Source organism: Schistocerca serialis, chromosome 6 (assembly GCF_023864345.2).
Source record: "Schistocerca serialis cubense isolate TAMUIC-IGC-003099 chromosome 6, iqSchSeri2.2, whole genome shotgun sequence".
Taxonomy (NCBI): domain Eukaryota; kingdom Metazoa; phylum Arthropoda; class Insecta; order Orthoptera; family Acrididae; genus Schistocerca; species Schistocerca serialis.
Genome location: NC_064643.1, coordinates 339,406,782 through 339,420,634, shown reverse-complemented (window position 1 = coordinate 339,420,634; position 13,853 = coordinate 339,406,782).

Here is a 13,853-nt window from a genome sequence, read left to right as displayed (position 1 = left end):
TTTCGTCGGAATTAATCTTACGTCTAGTCCTACAATTAAGTGACAATGGACCATAAGGTACTAAATAAGAACCTTCACTTAATACAAGAATTTCGGCCAAATGTACAGTACGAAATGCCAAAACTTCACGAAATGTAAAACTTTCCAAACCAGTCCTAGAAGCGTCATGACAAACAACAACAGCAAACGGAATCCAACCATTACCTATAGCACTTGATTCGGATGATTTTGCAATAGAGAAATTCAATTTAAGTCCTAAAAAGTAATTAGGACCTGACAATATAGGTAGACTGGCAATCTTCTTGAGATTTGATACCTTCTTACTCGTACCTGGCGCTGGAACGGTACCATAAGTGCCAGTAATATTCACCAATTGTTTGTAGACCAGCATTCGTCTGCCCCTGTGTCAGTTCTATGACAAAGGTCGTTGTCTCCTGAAGTCATCCCCTCCACCTGTAGTGGTTCTGGGACGAAAGCCATAGATGTTTTTCCACATGCAGGTGCAGGCCTCCATCTTCAGGAACCCACTTATTTTTCACCATAGAGGTAGTAACTAGGCTGAATGTGCTTGGTATCTATAGCTGATATACTTCCAGCGGCAAGAAAAACAACTTAGTAGATTTAAATATCTCCCCCTGCAGGTAGAAAGCTATTATTCACCCAGACATGTAGGAATCTGCAGTGCTATTTATGGGAGTCTTGATGATCAGATCTCTAGCTCACTGATGCAGTCTGCGTGGCTGTCATCTCACTTGTCATAATTTTAGCAGACAGTGCAGACTCCTAAGCTCAAAATGATAGGAAATTAAAAAATCAATGGTTTTCGTATGATGGTCCAAAGTTTTAAAGACACTTGTGCTACATTTGAACAATTTCCCCCATATACCTCTGACATCACAGTCTAAAGAATTTCCCCTACCCCACTTAAGTTTAAAATGGTGGGATATCAAAAACAGTCCACAAGTCCTAAGTTTAAAATGGTGGGCAATTGAAAAAGTCCCCCCAAAGTTCAAAATGTTGGGAAACTCATTGGTTGTCTGAAATCGAGCACACACCTTAACTTTTAAAATTACGTAGCTCACTGGCGCAAACAGTAGGTCTACAGAAGTCAAACACTTACCTCTGCAGCGAGCTAGGAAAAAATTGGGATAATCGCCACTTTATTTAAATATATTATGCATTGCCCTGGCGCCAATGAGACCACATGTGTCAGGCAATAGCCGTCCTTCATCACACCACAAACGTGCTAGTCCCAAGTCCAGCTGATCACTGCAGCATCGTGCAGTGGCCATGTGCTAAGAGGTATTTCAGCGGGCGCCCATCATTCCACCACAGCAGTGCCGTATTCAGATCTGAGGACAGACAGAGTGCAGTCCTGCCGATCATCGCCACCACTGGCTCCCTTGTGGAGTTAGTGCTCCAATGCACTAGGTTTACCTGTGAAGCAGATCGCACAGAATGTTTGTATTACGACCCCCACTACTGCTACATGTTTTTCTCTCAATGCTACTCTGATTTTGGAAGTGTATGACATCCTATTGTACTGCTCTACCACTATAAGCCAGATCTCTTCGTCTGCCATCATGAGTGCAGCCCATGCGCCATGTTCATGTCTCCATCCACATTCATCAAGCACAGTACCACCAGAATATACACACACCAAACACGTTTTTCATCCTTAATGACATCGTAGTCGACGAAACACTAAACACTAATCTTCCCTTAGAAAGTTGTGTATAGTGCTAAGTCTCATTATATACACACGTCAAAAAATGTTTTACATCACCTCGGTTCCGAGAGATACGGAACCTGCACAGAAAATTGTAATAGAGACCAACATAAATATCATTTGCGCCCTTTTTATTGCTCATGAAAACCACACATTGCATGCTGTATCACTATACAGCGAGACCTTCAGAGGTGACGGTCCAGACTGCTGTACACACCGGTACTTCTAATACCCAGTAGCACGTCCTCTTCCATTGATGCATGCCTGTAGGCGTCAAGGCACTGTTGGTCCAGGTTGTCTCACTCCTAAACGGCGATTCGACGTAGATCCCTCAGAGTGGTTGGTGGATCATGTCGTCCATAAACAGCCCTTTTCAGTCTATCCCAGGAATGTTAGGTAGGGTTCATGTTTGGAGAACATGCTGGCCACTCTAGTCGAGCGATGTCGTTATCCTGAAGGAAGTCAGTCACAAGATGTGAACGATGGGGGCGCGAATTGTCGTCCATGAAGAAAAATGCCTCGCCAATATGCTGCCGATATAGTTGCACTATCGGTCGGAGAATGGCATTCACGTATCGTACAGCCGTAACGGAGCCTTCCATGACCACCAGCGCCGTACGTTGGCCCCACATAATGCCACCCCAAAACAGCAGGGAACCTCCACCATGCTGCACTCGCTGGACAGTGTGTCTAAGGCGTTCAGCCTGACCAGGTTGCCTCCAAACGCGTCTCCGACGATTGTCTGGTTGAAGGCACATGCGACAGTCATCGGTGAAGGGAACGTCGAGCCAATCCTGAGCAGTCCATTTGGCATGTTCTTGGGCAAATTTGTACCGCGATGCATGGCGTCGTGGTTGCAAAGATGGACCTCCTCATGGTCGTCGGGAGTGAAGTTGCGCATCATGGAGCCTATTGTGCACAGTTTGAGTCGTAATACGATGTCCTTTGGCAGCACGAAAAGCATTTTTCAATTTGGTGGCGTTGCTGTCAGGGTTTCTCCAAACCATAATCCATAGTTAGCGGTCATCCACTGCAGTAGTAGCCCTTGGGCGGCCTGAGCAAGGCATGTCATCGACAGTTCCCGTCTCTCTGTATCTCCTCCATGTCTGAACAACATCACTTTGGTTCACTCTGAGACGCTTGGACACTTCCCTTGTTGAGACCCCTTCCTGGCACACAGTAACAATGCGGACGCGATCGTACCGCGGTATTGAACTACAAACAACATGAACCTTGTACCTCCTTCCTGGTGGAATGACTGGAACTAATCGGCTTTCGGACCCCCTCCATCTAACAGGAGCTGCTCATGCATGGCTGTTTACATTTTTCGGCGGGTTTAGTGACATGTCGAAACAGTCAAAGGGACTGTGTCTATGATACAATATCCACAGTCAACGTCTATCTCCAGGATTTCTAGGAACTGGGTTGCCGCAAAACTTTTTTTGATGTATGTATATCCTGGAAGTGCTGGGGACTGTAGTACATTCCAACAGAGGACGCCACTTTGCACTCCCTTACACAGAGGCATTCCTAAGGTCTTAATCACTTCCCAGTTTTAGAACTAGACAGTGGCTTACAATGTCAGTAGATGTCAAGACTGATTGTGGACACTGAGACAGAATCTGACACCATCGGACTCACTGTGGTGCTTGTACCACTGTTAGAAACTATAATAATATTCCCTGAAGGAATGCAAGAAACTGCCCATAAGCCTGAACGTTTCTCTACAATAAGAACACACTATTTGCTAGGAACTCTTCAATCCAATTACAAATCTTTTATTCATATAGCGACAGTGCGGAGCTGTACTGAACAAGATATCAGCCTAGACACTGATATCCATTGCCTTTTAGGTCTCAGAGACGAACAGAGTAAGCTGAGTTCCACCCAAAATTGTTTACTGAACGCATTCTGATACACTGTCTCCAGAAAAGACGTAAGATGTGTTCCAAAATTACACAGTAGACTGAATTTATACATTTATTTGTGTGCATCAAGGTAGTGACAGTTTACAGAGCATCATTGCTGAAAGCAACGAATATTGTATCGAAATCAACTAAATTTGTACCTAAGACAGTGAATTTCGCATCAAACGTGATCCACACCGTTACATTTTCGTCTGTGCTATACGTAAGTCTTGTGATTCTAACACGGTTTCTCTGAATTCGTTCGATATCTTTTGTCTTGCTTACTCCACGGGCAGTCCAAACAAATTCTGTAATTGATCATACTACCACCTTGTACGCTATTTCCATCATAGCACAGTACATGGCTTTTCCGAGAACCATTCTAACAAACCTAAGACTTCCATCCGCTGCTACTGTACTTCACAAAGTCAAAGAATTATTGCACTATAACTGTGAAAGATTTTTGCAACCACAGTCGTAACCACTTACATGTTTTGTGCAAAGTCTAAGAGCACAGTTCCATCTCTCTGTATTCGTCATCATGAAACAGAAAAATGGCTGTGAAACCACATATGAAGAAGTGGGGAAGAACGTAATACTTGTAGGAGTAGCTTGGAATAACACAGTAATTACATGCGTTTAGCAGTACTTCATCTCTCAAGTGCATTGTGTTTACTCATGTAGCTGGTAATACACCTTACAAATCTCTATAAGTCTTAAGAATGATTCTGCACACAGTGTTCACATATTTAATACGTGCTTTTTGATTTAACCAGTGCCTACATTAATCTGACAACTTGTCATTTGTCATAGTTCGTTATCGGTTGTACTTTGAAAGAAACGACTATTATTAATATGCAACTCACTGGCCAATACAATGAAAGCCAACTCTTTGACAGAAATAGACCTGTTCACTGTAGGAACATTTGAGATTTGAACTTAAAAGTATACTGCTGATACTATACTAACATTGTGGATAGAAAAGAGAACTAGCTCATCCCATTCTCTCTCACACAAAAACTGTGAAGCACACAGGTAGAGAAACGTGTGGACGTTACTGGTACAATCTTACCAATTCTTGTCACTGGCTCAGAATTTCTACAGTCACAAAATCGAGTGGTTAGGCGAGCGCCCAAACAGTCTAAAATTATAACAGAATTGATGGAGAAGTCTGATGCACCGTTCCACATGGGGTGTTGTTCCCTGTGGTTCAGCTACACATAAGTGTAACACCCTACACACAATGAGAGGCCCCAATCGGGGGCGTCCGGCGGCCGTATTGCAAGTCGTTTATAGGTGACGCCACATCGGCGACTTGCGAGTCAATGATGATGAACACACAACACCCAGTCCCCTCCGGGAATCGAGCCAGGGCCCTCTGCGTAGTAAGCGGTAACGCAACCGCTACGCTACGGAGGCGGACCCTATACACAATACCGAACAGCTAATGTAGCTGCTAACAGAAGTGCCATAAGTGAAGAAGACAAAATACAACTCATTATGCCGGACAGCAGATGCCACCCATCTCAGCATACGTAAACATGGACATAGAAATCAAACGTTTTCGAACCATTTAAGATCACAGTTTGTAGCGTGACAGAAATAGCGTGAAGTGTTACACCCACAAGCATAGCGAGTAGCTCTAGATGTAGAAGAGTACCCCCTCGTCTCACTACACACCAGATGAACTACTACAAGTGGTACATGTTTGTGATCAAAGATAGATGGTAGTTCACTAAAACCGTTCAGAAGTGTCACAGAAGTCGTGACTGTTTCTGCAGGACCTCTAAATGATTTATGATGTTAGAGAAGTCTGCTGTTATGACTTACACTATATTCCAGATGCAGGCTTATGATCGTTGGGAGATATAGAACTCAGACATATCGGTTCTACAGCAGTTTCTTTTGCAACTGTAGCACTCACGTCCAACTGTGTCCCAGATGCATTCACACCAGAGGAATTTGAACTCCAAGACAAACCACTGTAGCAGAATTGAGTCTGATACCACTGTGAATTACAAGGGTGCCTGTGCGTGAAAATGCACTAAAATAGTTCTTAAAGACGTGAAGTCGATGTGACTCGTTTGGTTGAGTAGTAGTGGTTACTTGTGTAGTAGTAAATTCATTCCATAGATTCGAATCCAGTAAGTTAGCAGCAGTAGATTAATACTATAAATTAAGTTTTCCACCTAGCTATATTAGTACGTTCGTACCATAGATTCTCAGGTGGCTGTACCCCAATGCTCCCACATTTTTTAACAGGTGATACTTAATGTTCTTTAAACACTGATTTTCCCTATAAGTATGCTCTGGTGTAATGAAAATTTTCTATTGATGTGGGCAAAACTTTGAACTCCAATCATAAACGCAGAATGTGATCTAATGTCCAGGCTAGTATTGCATTTGTAAGTGATTTTTTATGATTTCTTAGATAAATTTTAAGTGTATCAAATTATACATAAGATATCAAACATTACCAGCTGATTTGCAAATGGTGACAGCTGAGGAATGTGAAGATCCAAGTGGTATGTGAAACATGCTCGTAATTGACTGGTGGGGTAGCGGTTACTCTATTCGCAAGCTCACACACTTGCACAGGATTTCCAAACAATTTTCTAACAAATATCTCATTGATTCCATCAATGAGGCTACTTGTGCTACAGGTTTTTCTGCTGGTCGTAATAGCTCGTGTCAGGAGATGTGAGCTGAAATGACCAGGAACATGGTTTTGGAAAAACGTATTGCTATAAGCCTGCTAGGCTGTAGGACATTGAATTATATGTAACGAAATACACTCCTGGAAATTGAAATAAGAACACCGTGAATTCATTGTCCCAGGAAGGGGAAACTTTATTGACACATTCCTGGGGTCAGATACATCACATGATCACACTGACAGAACCACAGGCACATAGACACAGGCAACAGAGCATGCACAATGTCGGCACTAGTACAGTGTATATCCACCTTTCGCAGCAATGCAGGCTGCTATTCTCCCATGGAGACGATCGTAGAGATGCTGGATGTAGTCCTGTGGAACGGCTTGCCATGCCATTTCCACCTGCCGCCTCAGTTGGACCAGCGTTCGTGCTGGACGTGCAGACCGCGTGAGACGACGCTTCATCCAGTCCCAAACATGCTCAATGGGGGACAGATCCGGAGATCTTGCTGGCCAGGGTAGTTGACTTACACCTTCTAGAGCACGTTGGGTGGCACGGGATACATGCGGACGTGCATTGTCCTGTTGGAACAGCAAGTTCCCTTGCCGGTCTAGGAATGGTAGAACGATGGGTTCGATGACGGTTTGGATGTACCGTGCACTATTCAGTGTCCCCTCGACGATCACCAGTGGTGTACGGCCAGTGTAGGAGATCGCTCCCCACACCATGATGCCGGGTGTTGGCCCTGTGTGCCTCGGTCGTATGCAGTCCTGATTGTGGCGCTCACCTGCACGGCGCCAAACACGCATACGACCATCATTGGCACCAAGGCAGAAGCGACTCTCGTCGCTGAAGACGACACGTCTCCATTCGTCCCTCCATTCACGCCTGTCGCGACACCACTGGAGGCGGGCTGCACGATGTTGGGGCGTGAGCGGAAGACGGCCTAACAGTGTGCGGGACCGTAGCCCAGCTTCATAGAGACGGTTGCGAATGGTCCTCGCCGATACCCCAGGAGCAACAGTGTCCCTAATTTGCTGGGAAGTGGCGGTGCGGTCCCCTACGGCACTGCGTAGGATCCTACGGTCTTGGCGTGCATCCGTGCGTCGCTGCAGTCCGATCCCAGGTCGACGGGCACGTGCACCTTCCGCCGACCACTGGCGACAACATCGATGTACTGTGGAGACCTCACGCCCCACGTGTTGAGCAATTCGGTGGTACGTCCACGCGGCCTCCTGCATGCCCACTATACGCCCTCGCTCAAAGTCCGTCAACTGCACATACGGTTCACGTCCACGCTGTCGCGGCATGCTACCAGTGTTAAAGACTGCGATGGAGCTCCGTATGCCACGGCAAACTGGCTGACACTGACGGCGGCGGTGCACAAATGCTGCGCAGCTAGCGCCATTCGACGGCCAACACCGCGGTTCCTGGTGTGTCCGCTGTGCCGTGCATGTGATCATTGCTTGTACAGCCCTCTCGCAGTGTCCGGAGCAAGTATGGTGGGTCTGACACACCGGTGTCAATGTGTTCTTTTTTCCATTTCCAGGAGTGTATGTCTGAGACCCAACGAACTAATAGCTACTGAAGAGTTTGATTTCATGAAGGCTACTCTCAAATATTTTGAACATGATTTTCACTTTTATTCCATAGGAAGTGGGGATATGGTGGGAAACTGAACAACTTGAGTACAGACTACGTAACACCTCGCTCCATACATCTATGTGTTACAGTAAAAACTATATAACGAAGTGCACTAAAACTATAGTAAAGTGACCCCAAAAAAGTAACAAATCACCCTTCAGAACTGTAACAAATTGCCCCAAAAAATAACAAATCGTCCCGAACTGTAATGGAAGTCACCAAAAGATAGCAAAGTGCCCCCAGACTGTAACAAAATAACCAAAAACTGTGACAAAGTGCACTAAACTGCAACAAATTTCCTCTAAAATGTAACAAATTGCCCCAAACTGTAACAAAATGCCCCCTTCAAAACTGTAAGAAATTATCTCAAAACAGTAAACAATTGCTCCAAAATTGTAAACAAGTTGATTGACCTTAGAACAATCTGCATGATGAGCAATCTAAGATAGTTATCCCAAGCATACTGGTGCAGTTTGCATGGTTTTAAGCCTAAAAGTCAATATGTCGAACCAAGACGGTGAACCTAAGGATACAATTACAGCTTGCAACATCACCAGTCCAAGAAAGTTGCTCCAGTTTCTGTGCTGCTGCAATTATCTACCCCCACCACCATTCATCCTCAGTGTCCACTAATCAGGCGAATTCACCAAGTGTGTTCAGTACCTCTACTGAAAGGTTGATCATCATGAAGCATCAACAGAGATCTGCCTCCTCCAGACAGAAGAAACTAGTATAGTCGATTGTATCACACCAAGCATCTCTCTCGTTGTTTATCATTATTCATTGTGTGTGTGTGTGTGTGTGTGTGTGTGTGTGTGTGTGTGAAAATCCACAATTTAGTAACATGAAAATAGTGCTTTTTTATTATTATTTTTTTTTTTTTTTTTTGAAATTATGGTATAGGCTTGCAACGCTTACCGATTAGAGCACTTCAGAGAAACTCTTTGCTGCCAATATTGATTCATGTTGTCCTTCAGTACACAGCTAAGTGACACTGCTAGAGAATGCATGTGTACTTTTTTGTAAACCCTACAGTGTTAGCTCAAAAAGTGAAAATAAGATTATTTACTTCGCTAAACTGGGTTTAATGTCTACAAAAAACCCAAACATATTGAATAAAATATATAATTAAGATTACTGAAGAACAAATGACAACTAGAATGATTTACATGTTCAGTAATCTAGGTAAAAGGAAAGGCCACTTGACCTGACGGAATACTAATATGATTCTACACAGAATATGAAAAAAGATGTGCCCCTCCTCTAGCAGTAGCGTAGCGTAGGTCTCTGCGGGAGTGAGGTGTTACTGATAATCGTAAAAATCACACATCACTGCTATTTCCCAAAAGGGTCAACGAACAGACGCAACTATAACCCTATATCTCTGACATTGGTCATGTGAAACCCAGTTCAGTCTGTTCATCCATGAAACCCAGAAGACGGTAGATACCTGTGCCCAAGTATATACCATGTTCCTTGACTTCCACATGGCATTTGATACAGTTCCACACTGCTACCTATTGCATAAAATTTGAGTGTTTGGAATACCAAACCAACTGTGTGACTAGATTCAAGAGTTTCTAGCGAATGGAATACAGCATCTCATTTTCAATGGAGAGAAGTCTTCAGATGTATAAGTCACAGGGCCATACTCCAAGAAAGTCTTACAGATCCATTACTTTTCATAAAATATATAAATGACAAAGTAGACAACATTGGAAGTTCGATGAGGCATTTCGCAGATCAGGCTGTTGTCAGGAAATGTCAACAAAGGTGGTAGCTTACAAACCGTCACTTGACCAATACTTGAATATAATATGCATCAGTATGGGATATGTATCAAGTAACATTGATAGAGGGAATTGAGAAGACCCAAAGAAAAGCAGATTCATTTAGAAAGCACAATCAAATAACGTGTCAGCTATTGCAAGAGAGGCATGTTGATCATGGTGCACTTCACTATACTGAGAGCATACGTATCTAAAAGAGTCAGCAAGTATATTGCTTCCCCCTACGTATATCTCGCGAAAACACCATGAAGATAAAGTTAGAGACATCTGAGCCCACATGGAGACCCATTCATGACTGTAACGGGTAAGGGGGGATGTAATGGAATTCACGGACTTCGAACATAGTCAGGTGATTGTGTAAGTAGGCTGTTTATGTTTTCTTATTGGCAACGTTACGTAGCGCCCTGTATGAAAATCACTGGCTATGCTGTGTGCAGTCTCTGGCTAGTTTGCATTGTTGTCTGCCATTGTAGTGTTGGGCAGCGGCAGCTGGATGTGAACAGCGCGTAGCGTTGCGCAGTTGGAGGTGAGCCGCCAGCAGTGGTGGATGTGGAGAGAGAAATGGCGGACTTTTGATATTTGTAAGAATGGATGTTATGAACTCATATATATACACTCCTGGAAATGGAAAAAAGAACACATTGACACCGGTGTGTCAGACCCACCATACTTGCTCCGGACACTGCGAGAGGGCTGTACAAGCAATGATCACACGCACGGCACAGCGGACACACCAGAAACCGCGGTGTTGACCGTCGAATGGCGCTAGCTGCGCAGCATTTGTGCACCGCCGCCGTCAGTGTCAGCCAGTTTGCCGTGGCATACGGAGCTCCATCGCAGTCTTTAACACTGATAGCATGCCGCGACAGCGTGGACGTGAACCGTATGTGCAGTTGACGGACTTTGAGCGAGGGCGTATAGTGGGCATGCGGGAGGCCGGGTGGACGTACCGCCGAATTGCTCAACACGTGGGGCTTGACGTCTCCACAGTACATCGATGCTGTCGCCAGTGGTCGGCGGAAGGTGCACGTGCCCGTCGACCTGGGACCGGACCCCAGCGACGCACGGATGCACGCCAAGACCGTAGGATTCTACGCAGTGCCGTAGGGGACCGCACCGCCACTTCCCAGCAAATTAGGGACACTGTTGCTCCTGGGGCATCGGCGAGGACCATTCGCAACCGTCTCCATGAAGCTGGGCTACGGTCCCGCACACCGTTAGGCCGTCTTCCGCTCACGCCCCAACATCGTGCAGCCCGCCTCCAGTGGTGTCGCGACAGGCGTGAATGGAGGGACGAATGGAGACGTGTCGTCTTCAGCGATGAGAGTCGCTTCTGCCTTGGTGCCAATGATGGTCGTACGCGTGTTTGGCGCCGTGCAGGTGAGCGCCACAATCAGGACTGCATACGACCGAGGCACACAGGGCCAACACCCGGCATCACGGTGTGGGGAGCGATCTCCTACACTGGCCGTACACCACTGGTGATCGTCGAGGGGACACTGAATAGTGCACGGTACATCCAAACCGTCATCGAACCCATCGTTCTACCATTCCTAGACCGGCAAGGGAACTTGCTGTTCCTACAGGACAATGCACGTCCGCATGTATCCCGTGCCACCCAACGTGCTCTAGAAGGTGTAAGTCAACTACCCTGGCCAGCAAGATCTCCGGATCTGTCCCCCATTGAGCATGTTTGGGACTGGATGAAGCGTCGTCTCATGCGGTCTGCACGTCCAGCACGAACGCTGGTCCAACTGAGGCGCCAGGTGGAAATGGCATGGCAAGCCGTTCCACAGGACTACATCCAGCATCTCTACGATCGTCTCCATGGGAGAATAGCAGCCTGCATTGCTGCGAAAGGTGGATATACACTGTACTAGTGCCGACATTGTGCATGCTCTGTTGCCTGTGTCTATGTGCCTGTGGTTCTGTCAGTGTGATCATGTGAGATGTATCTGAACCCAGGAATGTGTCAATAAAGTTTCCCCTTCCTGGGACAATGAATTCACGGTGTTCTTATTTCAATTTCCAGGAGTGTATTATGACTTTTGATGATATTAAGGTAAATACATTGTTTGTTCTCTATTAATATCTTTCATTTGCTAACTATCCCTATCAGTAGTTAGTGCCTTCTGTAGTTTGAATCTTTTATTTAGCTGGCAGTAGTGGTGGTTGCTGTATTGCAGTAGTCCGAGTAACCAAGATTTTTGTGAGGTAAGTGATTTGTGAAACGTATAGGTTAATGTTAGTCAGGGCCATTCTTTTGTAGGGATTTTTGAAAGTCAGATTGCGTTGCGCTAAAAATATTGTATGTCAGTTTAAGCACAGTCATGTATAATTGTTCAAAGGGGACGTTTCAATTGGATGTCACTTGTGTCATAAGCCTGTATGTGAGATTTCCACACTCCAAACATCTCTAGGTTCATTGTTTCCGATGTAATAGGGAAGTGGAAACGTGAAGGGACATGTAAAGCACAAAAGCGTGCAGGCTGACCTCGTCTGTTGACTGACAGAGACCGTCGACAGTTGAAGAGGGTCGTAATGTGTAATACGCAGACTTCTATCCAGACAATCACACAGGAATTCCAAACTGCATTAGGATCCACTATAAGTACTATGGCAGTTAGGCGGGAGGTGAGAAAACTTGGACTTCATGGTCGGGCAGCTGCTCATAAGCCACACATCACACCACTAAATGCCAAACGACGCCTCGCTTAGTGTAAGGAGCGTAAACATTGTACGGTTGAACAGTGGAAAAACGTATGGAGTGACGAATCGTGGTATACGATGACAGGGTGTGGGTATGGCGAATGCCCAGTGAACGCCATCTGTCAGCGTGTGTAACGCCAAAAGTAAAATTCGGAGGCGGTGGTGTTATGGTGTGGTTGTGTTTTTCATGGAGGGGGCTTGTACCCCTTGTTGTTTTGCGTGGCACTATCACAGAACAGGACTACATTGATGTTTTAAGCACATTCTTGCTTCCCATTGCTGAACTACAATTCGGGGATGGCGACTGCATCTTTCAACACGATGAAGCATAATGCACGACCAGTGGCGGAGTGATTACACAACAATAACATCCCTGTAATGGACTGGCCGGCACAGAGCCCTGACCTGAATTCTATAGAACACCTTTGGTATGTTTTTGAACGCAAACTTCGTGCCAGGCCTCACCGACCGACATTGGTATCTCTCCTCAGACAGCACTTCGTGAAGAATGGCCTGCCATTCCCCAAGAAACCTTCCAGCACCTAACTAAACGTATGCCTGCGAGAGTGGAAGCTGTCATCAAGACTAAGGGTGGGCCAACACTATACTGAATTCTAGCATTACCGATGGAGGGCGCCACGAACTTGTAAGTCATTTTCAGCCAGGTGTCCGAATACTTTTGATCACATGGTGTAGTAGAGCTATAGCTATAGTTTAAACGAATAGTTGTCCATCCATACATATCTACCAGAACAGTTTGTGAAGTGAGAGGTCATAACCTCACTGCCCAGTTACTGCTATGCCGAAGAGACTTAGCACATCTTTACAAGACATGAAACTTAACAGTTCAGTTTCTTCAATTTCAGGGAATGAGAAAGACTAAACAATTGTTACAGAGAACAGCCAATGTAACAGTTAAGTTGTAGCAAAGTGCTTCACATTACAGTAGAAATTTGTAGCAAAATACCTTGCAATATAAATAAATATAGGGAATTTTAAAAACAGACACCCTCAGACATTGCATAATAAGTGTAAAAGCAAAAGACTGCAGCTAGAGATGGACTTTACAGACCAACTTGTAGCTGTGTTGACAGGGCTTAGTACATTTTACATGAGATGAAACTCAACAATTTAATCACTACGATGTCAGAGATAGACTTAACAATTCATACTTTTCCAGTTGTTGTCACTGTTTTAGAGAAACGCAATTCATGCATTTTCAGCTGTTATTGGAAATATCATTCATTATTAGAAAAGGCAAAATATCTGTGGAATACGGATGCTCAAAAATTAAAGTATGTGTTGGCGTACGACGTAAGATGGCTGTGGGGGAGAGACTAATCCCTCGAGGGCCTGCAACCAGCCTGTCTGTGTGCTGGACACACTGGACCTAAGCTGGAGTATGACGCAGGAG